We start from the raw sequence: 11295 nt of genomic DNA, 5'->3' as shown, positions 1-11295 counted from the left end.
TATGTGACTTAATTATCTGATATAGTCCAAGAGTCGTCTTTCTTTTTGCATGTTTGGTGTGTTCGCTTGAGGGCGAGCGAAGGGTTAAGTGTGAGGGAGTTTGATCTGTCGTAATTTGATAGAGTAAATTAGGCTTCCTTGTTACACTAGAGCTTATTCTAAAGCAAAGTAGCGTGTTATCTGTAGTTTTTCGTAATTTCCAAGTTTTAAGTTAATAAGTGTAAATGTCTTGTTTTTACTTATTTTGAGACCCAAATTAGCTAATAATGTCATTGGGGGCCCTAACATATGGTTGAGTGGTGTAGGGATGCGTCGGAGGTTGAAATCGAGCAAGATTGGCACTAAAGGATAGGGTATTGCGATATCCAAACCTAGGAATCATGATACCTCCAACAAAACCAAGAATGGAGACCACCTTTCAGTGGTATCGCAATATACACTTTGCATATCATGATATCCACCTGCCAAGAAGCACCCCAAGTTCAAGACTGTCCGAGGTATTACGATATCATATATTTTGGATCGTGACACCAACATCGTGAGGGGACAAAAATTGACAAAAAGGATAGTCTTTGTCCACCCGAAGCACCGATCATTGAGGGCTCGTTCAAGGGTATTTTTGGGGACAAGAATAGGGTCAGAATAGCTGCTTATATCAACCAAAATTTGGCTGAGAGGAAAAGGAGGACATATTAGCTTAGTTTAGGTGTAGTTTTCTCTAGGATTTCTCTTAGCTTTTCTTTCTCTTCTTCTAAGGTTTCTTAGTTTCATTTCCTTAGCTGTAGATTTAACATTTCTCTGCAACTTTTCTTCTTATTTTAGTTTTTCTTAGTGTTAGTTAAGTTAGTTATTATCGTAGCTTAGATTTATTTGCACTTTTAGTCCTTATACCTTAGTTGTAAGACATTTTAAGCTTTAGTTTAATGTATTTTAGTTTCCTTTATTTTAAATCTATTAAGTTTTGTTACTTCTATGTTTATCTCTTTAGATTTTCTTGTTGAAAGCTTCTCTTTACATGCCCTTTAAGTTTTCTTGCATAAAAATCCCAACTTTTAATTTCTTAAGCTTTTTTTAATGGCTTCCTTGCTTCTCACTTACATGTTCATTAGTTTTATATTCAACATGAGTAACTAAAATTTTAAAGGGGGTTGGTTGATAGAGATGTGGTAAGCTGATTTTGGGATAAAGGACCAAATCGTAATAAATTAGACTAATTTGAATGAACCTAAACACTTAGGATTGACAACCATAATGGAATATCTAGGCAAGTAAGACCGATATGAGATCTTGCTGGGCACCAATTCATTAGTCCTATGTTAACCAGTAAGATCGAGAGATAATTTGAATTAATTTTTCTAACTTGGTAAAGTTGAGACCGAGAGGTAAAATGGAGCCATTTTGGGAGTTTAAGTGATTTGGATCCCTAATTTGCGGCTTAGCGAACCACATCAAGATCAACCAACCATATTTGTTTATTTAATTGTTAATTTCGTAACTTCACACATTTTACAATTTAGTCATTGTTAGCTAGATCATAAATTAGTTTAATTTCTCTTAACTTTATGAGTTTTCGTAATATAATTTTCTATCATTAGTTGGTTAGACTATTAATCTTGCACACATGTTATTTAGAAATTGCTCAATCAATGATTCTCTTGGGTCGATCATTGGAGTACTCTAGGGTTTCATTGTAACACTACAAATATTACAACTGACTTGTCACACAATAAAGCTCTAATATTTATATTCATTTTAATTTTAGTGTTTGTTCATATCTCTCTCTTCGTTCGCAAGGATGGAGAGAAAGGTGTCACGACACCATGAAAATGGTCTACTAACTCTTAGGAGTTGAAAGTCCACGACTACTCATGGCATGATCAAATGGAGGACATGTTCGCCCTTATGGCATATGGAATCCGCCAAGACAGTAAACAGGGAAGTCGTCAGGTCATATATGTGGAAAAATGGATTTCCCTTCAGAGTATTCAAAAATACATATCCGCCATTTAGAGTCTGTCAATGATTGTCTATTTTGGGAAAGTCTACTAAAGACTCAGTTGGAAGAGAGTCCTTTAGGACTATCGGATAAAAGGCGAGGGTCTGCTAAAGGCTATTTTAAATGGAAGGCTTGTTGGGGACTATCTGATTATGGGAAAATATATTAGGACCATCTAATAGATGAAGTGTCAACTCGATCTATCATTACTGGAGAGTTCACCAAGGTTTATCTATTCAGTGAAATCCACCAAGGATTATCTAAGAGGGAAGTCTGCGAAGGACTATCTTATGGGGAAAGTTAGCCAAGAATTATAGGTTTTGGAAAGTCTGTCAAGGACTATCAAATGAAGGGGAATGTCTGTTAGGACTATCTATTGCTTGGAAGTCCATTCGGACTACCTAATTAGGGGAATGTGTATTTAGACTATCTTGAAGAGGGAAAGTATAGTGGGACTATATTACAAGTACAATTCCATGAGGAAAGAATGGTGTTTAATCTATCTGTCAAATCTTATAATCGAAGGCCACATACAAGAATGTAAGTCTACGAGTTTTCCCATAAAAGAGTATATGCACAAGCTAAGTTATAAGAAAGTAAATCTTTGGATACTATAGTAAGTCGATATTGAGTTCGACGTGGAATGAAGGAATCAGGGTAAGAATCCATCTTTTTGGCAAAACGTCTTCAAGTTTGCCAAAGTTAGACAACAAAATGTATATCTACTTGCGTGGCTATCTTTTGATGAGTCAAACCAATAAGGTAGAATAACAGTTTTGAGATGAAGCTTGACAAAGTCAAGTCCCAAAGAAAAATAATGGGTTGTCAGAAAAAGAACAATTACATCCAAAACCGCCCCCGGTATGTCCGCCGACAATTCGTTCAAGAAAAATGTATAGGCGTCGGCCACACCAATCAAATTGCAAAAGCTTATATGAAACTTAGGGAGTTTATTTACGTGCATTAGTTCTTATTACTTGTAACATCAAGAGTTATTATATAATAATTGATGTATGGTATCTTACTAAGTTCATTCAAACTTATGAGTATTTGCCTTGATTGTAGGATCAGAAGCTAACAGAGAAATTGTGGGAAGTGGCCAAGCTAAACCTCGCGGAATCCAAGTGGACGTTTTGATATTGTATCATGCATATAGGGGGTGCCCTTAGAGGCTACTCCTTGGGTTATATTAAGCATAGTTAGTAGTGTTCATGTTCAGAATGCATATGAGATATATATATTCGACAAACGAAACTAATGTAAGAAATGTAATCAACTTATTTTGTTACTCGTATAATAAGAAGCTTTATTGGATAATTATTCATAGAACGTGATTGACAGATAAGAATTGGAATAAAGTTATATGGTAAACATGGTTTAAATTCGGTGTGGTCTAATTATTATGAATAAGTCAAGTCAGTAATACTATTAACTAGAAAAATTTAATTGTGACACTTGGTTATCAGACTTGACAACCGAGTTGGGCATAATGTGTTACACAATATCAATATTTATAATACAACCCTTTGCAGAAGACGTTTTACTATGTCAAAGCGTACAACTCATGATGTTGGAACAATGATGATCTCAAGCCTAAGGATCATATAACAATTATCACTATGAGAAATGTTTTAACTATTACATAGTAATCCAAGAAACATTCTCATAGTGGGTCAATCCAGTATATTGTTCTCTAATCTATACGGATGTGTTGATTTGATATCACATATCTATAACAACACTTTTCATCAATCAAGTACATATTAGTCTCAATCAATTATTGTTGTCTAAGCCCACAATAATTGTAACGACCCAATTTTCAGTGTTATTAAAAAATGGGTTTCAAAATCCCATTTTTGTAATCGAGTTTGTAAATATTAAATATGAATATTTATAGAGTTAATTTAAAAATGTATTAAATATTGGTCCAATAATTATGTCGATTAATAATAAATTAAGGCTCAGGGACTAAATTGTAAAAGTCTAATTGATAACTCTTGAAAAGAGTTATATTTCAAGCCTCTAAATTGAATTAATTGTTTGTAATTAATTAAATATGTTTTTACTTTTAGACATTTTTAGAAAATTGCATAACAAAACTTGGATTGTGCTATAAATGTTATTATATGTTACTTTTATTATTGGGGAAGAAAGGTATTGTTTGTGGGTTGGCAGTAGGTGCAGGATGAAGAAGAGAAGAGAAAAAGAGTAAGAAAATGAAAGAAGTGAAATATTTTCATGATAAAATGTTTGTTAGATTGCCAACACAAATGACATGGAAATTCTAGGGCGATGATGCAACACTCAGTCCATGTCATTCTCAGCCAACTGTTCTTGTACCAAATAAACCACCCTGAAAAAGTGGAAGCAAAAAGAGTGTGCTAAGGAGGTACCTACCCTATAAAATAGAAAAGAGAAAAGGAGAGAGACAAAAAGATTAAGAAAATAATTTTTTCTCTCTACATCAAGTTCTCGTGAAAAAAATCTCAAAGAAATAGAGGAAATGGTAGTAGCTCACAAAGTAGAAAAATTACAGACGCAAGGAAAGGGAAGAGAAGTCTGCCCTGGGTTTTGCATCAAATCTCATTTTTAGAGTGAATGTTGGAGTAGCGAAAGCTTCTTGCAATTCTGTCTTTATTTTCTAATTTGAACTTTCTGATTTGTAAATTTAAATAATGATATTGAATGATTTTGTTGTGGATTTGAATGATGAACCCATGAGCTAATTCTCATAGAGTTGGAATTATTTGGGTGAATTTTTATTTTCTTTAATGCCCATGGTGTGCTTTTGAGTAGGATATCATTTCATTCAATTTTTTATTATTTTAAATGCATGCATGCAAGCTCTAGATATAGATGACTATATGGTATGTTGTTAGATCTGATTTAATTTTGAAAAGATTAATTAGATTGGATTATAATCGATTGATACAGGCAAGTATTCGAAAGAATATTTGTAGCACCATAAGCGTAGAAGTTGCAATCTGTACAGTGAAAGGGAGAAAAATTTGGATATCATTCTTCAGTTCTGTAGACTTACAAAAACTCAGAATGATAGCTCAAAGTCTAGCTTTCGAAAGAAGCAGACTGCAGTAGTGATTCCCTGAGCAGTAGAATTGTTAAGATTTTTCCATGGCATTATTATGTTATAGAAATAATCCCGAGTAATTCCAACATTTATCATTCAACAGTACGAACACTTTCCCACTTATTCTTTGAGAATTGCCATAGCATTTTAATTTCCCTAGCATATTTTTATTCATAATTGATTTTACTAATTCATTCATTACATTTCTTTATCAATTAATCACCTGTTTCTTTTACAGTTTAATTAGCCAATTTCATAGTAATAGCATAACCAATTATTCTAGTCAATTCCAATCCCTGTGGAGACGAAACTCACTCATCACTTTATTACTTGATTCGACGTGTATACTTGCACATTCGCATTACACATTCACACATGTATATTGAAATTTCTACATAAGAATAATTTTACCAGGTTTGGTACCCCTCGTGCTCTAATTAGTGATGAAGGTTCACACTTTGATTGCAAATTAGTACTGAAGATAACTTGATTCGACGTGTATACTTGCACATTTACATTACACATTCACACACGACAAAGTTAACTATGAGAGTTAACGATCAGTAGATAAATTTGATTGTTTTCGATCCAATGAAGTGTACAGATACAGATGAAGAATTTCATGTTGTGGAGATTGTTGACACAATAGTTTAAAAAGAAATTGCAGAGTTTTATCACAATAATTGTAATAATGATGCAGATTTAATTGAGATAATTGAAGCAGAATGATTGAAGACCTTCGTGAATTGATGGATGTTAAGCAAATCAATAATGGATCAAAGAGAAGTTTCAAATCATTAAATTTATTAGACCATTCTTTTAAACTTCCTCGGCCATCCATTGAAGATCATCCTAAGAATTGAAGCCTTTGCCAGCACATCTAAAGTATGCTTACTTGGGAGATAACATCACATTGCAGTAATTATTTCTGTGGCATTGGCATTAGATCAAGAAGCTCAATTATTGAATTTTTTGAAGAAATATAAGAAAGCATTGGGATGGAAGATTGCGGATATCAAAAGAATCAGTCAAACAATCTACACGTGTAAAATATTGCTGGAGGATTGTCATGGCAAATTTATCGAGTAGTAGAGAATATTGAACCTCATTTGGTCGGAGTTTTCAAAAAGGAGAATATTAAATGGTTGGATGCTGGAATCATATGCCCAATTTCAGATAGTTCTTGGGTGAGCCCTATTCAATGTGCACCTAAAAAAGGGGGTGTCACCGTGGTAAGAAATGATAACAACGAACTCATTCCTACTTGTACTATCACAGGATGGAAGGTTTGTATGGACTATCAGAAGCTCAACAAAGCAATAAGGAAAGACTATTTTGCTCTGCCATTTATTGGTCAGATGTTAAATGGATAAGCACGTAAAGCCTTCCATTATTTTCTAAATGGTTATTCGGGGTATAACCAAATTTCTATAGCTCCTAATGATCAAGAGAAGACCACATTCACATGTCCTTATGGAAATTTTGTGTTCCAATGAATGTCATTTAGATTATTCAATGCCCCTGCAACATTTCAGTGTTGTATAATGGCAGTATTTTTGAACATGGTAGAGAAATATTTAGAAGTTTTTATGGATGACTTCTCAGTGTTTGGCGATACTTTTGAAGATTGCTTAAAAAATCTGGAGTTAGTTCTTTGTCAACGTAAAGAAACCAACCTTGTTATCAATTGGGAGAAATGCCACTTCATGGTTTGTGAAGGCATTATTTTAGGACATAAAATTTCACAGCAATGGATTGCTGTCGACAAAGCAAAAATCGAAGTTATTAAGAAATTGCCACCACCATCCACAGTTTTTTTGGCCATTCAAGATTCTATCGACGATTCATCAAAGATTTTTTTGAAAATATCAAAACCCTTGTGTACATTGTTAGAACATAATAAATCTTTCAATTTTGATGATCATTGTTTACAAGGATTTGAGGAGTTAAAAAAATGGCTAGTCACATCACTAATAATTAGAGCACCAGATTGGACTTTACCTTTCGAACTTATGTGTAATGCTAGTGATTTTGCGGTAAGGGTAGTACTTGAGCAAAGAAATGAATAGGTATTTCATGCTATCTACTACGCAAGTTGTACGTTACCTAATTCACAGCTAAATTATACCACCACTAAGAATGAGCTATTAGCTGTGGTATTTGCCTTCGACAAATTCAGAGCTTATTTAGTAGGCACCAAAGAATTTGATTTGGAAATAAAACATAGGAAAGACACAAAAAATCAATTGGTTGATCACTTGTCTCGAATTGAAGCAGGAAATGAACAATAATATTCAGCGCATTCAGGATGATTTCCCAAATGAGCAGCTTTTAGTTGCCATGGCATTACCGTGGTATGCTAATATTATAAATTTTTTAGTTAGTGGGATGAAAGGCTGAAAATTTATTAGAACAAGGTGACATGGTTTTAGCAGTAAATAAAGAGCCTGTTACTTGCTTTCGAGACATAGAAAATGCTTGTCAAGCATTGGACAATGGGGACAACTGTGGGAACCTTAACATGACCATTTTTCGGCAGGTAAGCAAGTAGATATTAGTTGAAAGATTATCTATTTCTTTTTCCACTTTGTAATTATTACAATATTAGTTTGACTAAAATCATTTCATAAGCTCTATGTACTATCTAATTTATTATGTTTTATGCTTATAGTTTTGTTAATATTAATACATAAATGTAGAAACAATTTTGCAAGTACGTGTTATTAATTTATTATTTGTGTTATTGATTTATTATTTTAAATTCTAAAACTAAATTTATTGTATTTTTTTTACTTTTATTAATTTATTATTTTAAATTCTAAAACTAAACCATTTAGCATCTGCAAGATAATGATTTTTTTTTTGCTTTTAGTTTAATTGATTTTATTATATTTATCTTTTGTCCTCGTGGACAACTTTTGGTACTATATTCTTAGATGAGATCTTCATCATTTTTCCAAGTTCCAATTTCTTCTTTACTTATATTTGCGTTGATTCTTATTTTTCCCTTCTCTCTCTCTCTCTCTCTCCAGTTGTTGGGTTAACTAAGCTCTCTGTTTATCAGATAAAGCATGTTTACATTTGTGAAGCAACATTGTCAAAGCGGTTGATTGAATTTGAGAATACTAATGCTGGAGCCTTAACGGTTTGTATCTCTTTACTTGTGCATGGTAATGCTGAACTACTTTGTTCCAAGAAAATGATAATGGAATAAGATTGAAAATTTGTAACCATGAAATGAAGAACCATAACTAATGTTTACAGTAGTTTGGGACTTTTTTCACTTTTGATGTTGATGTGACTTCCTATTTGCATTTGGTACTAAGTAGAACATGCTGGCATAATCTGTTCTATATAGATTGCAACATCTTATGGGAGAAAAGCTATGTTGTTGTTGTCGTAATTGTAACACGTGTCATTGCTATTTTTTTTTGTATGGTAGAATTTGATTAGTGAATCTTTACTGCTATTACTCTTATTGATTATGTCCACTCTAAGGAGTATCTAAATAATTTTATGAAAAATTTGATGCCAATTTTTTATCATTACAACAAGTGTTATGCTGAATTTTTGTATTCTGAATGTAGTTAAATTTTCCTCTGTTGCATTTATTTTCTAAATATTGATTTCATTTCTTAAAAATAGCTCCATTGTTTTAAACTTATGACCAGATGGAGGAGTTTACGGAAAAGGAGAGGGAGCTTCGAACTAATTCACTAACTAGAAAACAACCAAATACTGGGTCAAAAGAAACCAGCTTAGATGAAGTGCTATGCAGGCACAAGGAGAGAAAACCTTTTGCCTATGGACTTTATAATGAATGTTATGAAGAGGTGAGCACCCATGTACCTACTAGGCTTTCCTACTTCTTTTGCCCACTACAATTGTACCACTGGAAACTGTTCTATCATTGAAGCTCAAGTTCATGCTGTTACTGGTTGCTGTAGTTCATGAAGGTTTCAAGAGGGCTCGATGGAGGATGAGATCCACCTGCATTCTAGCGTGCTGAGAAAAAGAGACTGGCAAAATTATCTATTGAGGAAAATTCTAAAGTATGTTTTGTAATCATACTTTCTAAAGGTTTAAGGACGGTGAAAGGTTGAAAATCCTAATTGTAATCACTTGATATATTTTACTTTGCGAGAGTCATGTGGGCACTCAAGTTATTCTCTCGCAATATACTTCTCTCCCTTCCTAATGTGCTAACTGATCTTTTAATTGTGTTATTAATTTATTATTTTAACTTTTAAAACTAAATTCTTTAATTTTTATATTTAGTTTTAAAGTTAAAATTTTCATAGAAAATTTAATTTAAATAATATTTTTTATTTATCCTTAAAAGTATATTTAAAGTTCAAATTTAAAAAATAAAACATAATACAATATTTATCATAAAAATAAATATTTAAATAATTTTTTAAAGGTTATGTTTTTAGCGGCATTTTTGCGAAAAGCGCCGCTAAAGGTCATGATCTTTAACGGCGTTTGTGATAAAAGCGCCGCTAAAGGCCATGATCTTTAGCGGATTTTTTTCACATAAACGCCGCTAAATTTAGTGGCGTTGTCTATAGCGGCACACACAAGTGCCGCTAATACTTTTAGTGGCGCCTAAAAACGCCGCTAAAGGCCTAAAAAAACGCCGTTAAAAGCTTGTTTTGGTGTAGTGAAACACCGGATTTGATTCTTGTTCCTTACCCTTTTAATTTTATTGTTGTTGTTATGAACATGTCTATGAATATTTATGATGTTGATATGTTTAATTTAATTAATATGGCTTAAATTTAATTCGTGTTAGGTTGATTGCATTTCATCTACTTGAGTTTTTAAAATTGTGTTTGTGTTGTTATAGGCCTCGGTAAGATGTTTGATTAAGTAAAACCATGACTAAGTTATTCTTGCATTACAATTGTAAGGTAAATAATGAATTAATTATTTAAATGGATTGAAATTGTAAGTAATTGACACGATACTTAATTAGTGCATGTTTAATCATCTAAGGTAGCTGAGGGTTAAATTAGCAACGGTATCTAACGATACATTAGCCTTGCATAACTTGCAAGATTATTGTGATTAAACTGTTTCAATGAAGAAATACATTGTTAACTCACGTAATCTTTTATGTGCTTATGAGATTGAATTAATTGTTTGAATTGGCATAGAGATATGTACAAGAGATTATTTTAATTTCATAAGTATGTATGTGCATAAATACATTTGCTTATTAAAATTTATTTAATCGGTTGAATTGACGTAGAGATATAGTCAAGAGATAAATGAATTTTGGTAGGTAAGTATGTTCATAAGTTAGCAAATTACCGAGTTGCTGTGAATTTATTCGTAACAACATGAACATGAGTTTAATAATTCTAAGTTAAGAGATGTAATTAATCTAACACAATTATGTCATCTTGATTAAAATCATCTTTTGAAATCGTGTATTGGAACTTTATTTTATTTTATTTTATTTATTTTACTTTGTTAAAATCCTAGTTTTTAATCATCTCTTCAAATCAAAATATTTTTCTTCACCAAAGTGTTTTTAAAATTGCATTCATAAATAATTCTTTTCACAGTCCCTGTGGGTACGATAACTCGACAATTACTTGTCACTTTATTACTTGTTGCGGTTGTGTACACTTGCACATTTTCGTCATTCCAAAAGGTCATCTTCTTCAACCATTTCATCTCTTTGTCGTCCATTGAAGTGTGAAAACCTAGAAAACAAGCTTGACATTCGACCAACATTTAGGTATGAAATTTAAGTCATTTTCTTGTAATTTTATAGATTTGAGGTCATGGGAGCTTGATTTAGCTAGCTCATGCACCTATTTGTAAAACTGTTAAAGTTTTAGAAACTTTCCATTTTTAATTTCTTGAGAATTAGGTTTGAAATTGATAGATTTTAAGCTTAGATTATAAAAATGACTAGGTTATAAAGTTATTTAGCTAGTTATTTAACTTTTTTACATTAAGGGTCAAATTGAATAAATGTGAAATTTGAAATAAAGTTATTTTAGAAATAAAAAGTATAAGGCCCCTAATGAGAAATTATAAAATCAAATTTTAATCCGAAGCTAGAAATTGAAAGTTATGACTCTCCCGAGTTTAGGGACTAAATTGAATAAAATATAAAATTTTAGGGACATTAAAAAATGAATTGATATAGGTTCATGCATATCATAACATTGTATGAGAATTTTTGGCATTGATT

The sequence above is a fragment of the Gossypium hirsutum genome, chromosome D11 (genome assembly GCF_007990345.1).
Source record: "Gossypium hirsutum isolate 1008001.06 chromosome D11, Gossypium_hirsutum_v2.1, whole genome shotgun sequence".
Classification (NCBI taxonomy): domain Eukaryota; kingdom Viridiplantae; phylum Streptophyta; class Magnoliopsida; order Malvales; family Malvaceae; genus Gossypium; species Gossypium hirsutum.
This window is presented reverse-complemented; position numbering follows the sequence as displayed.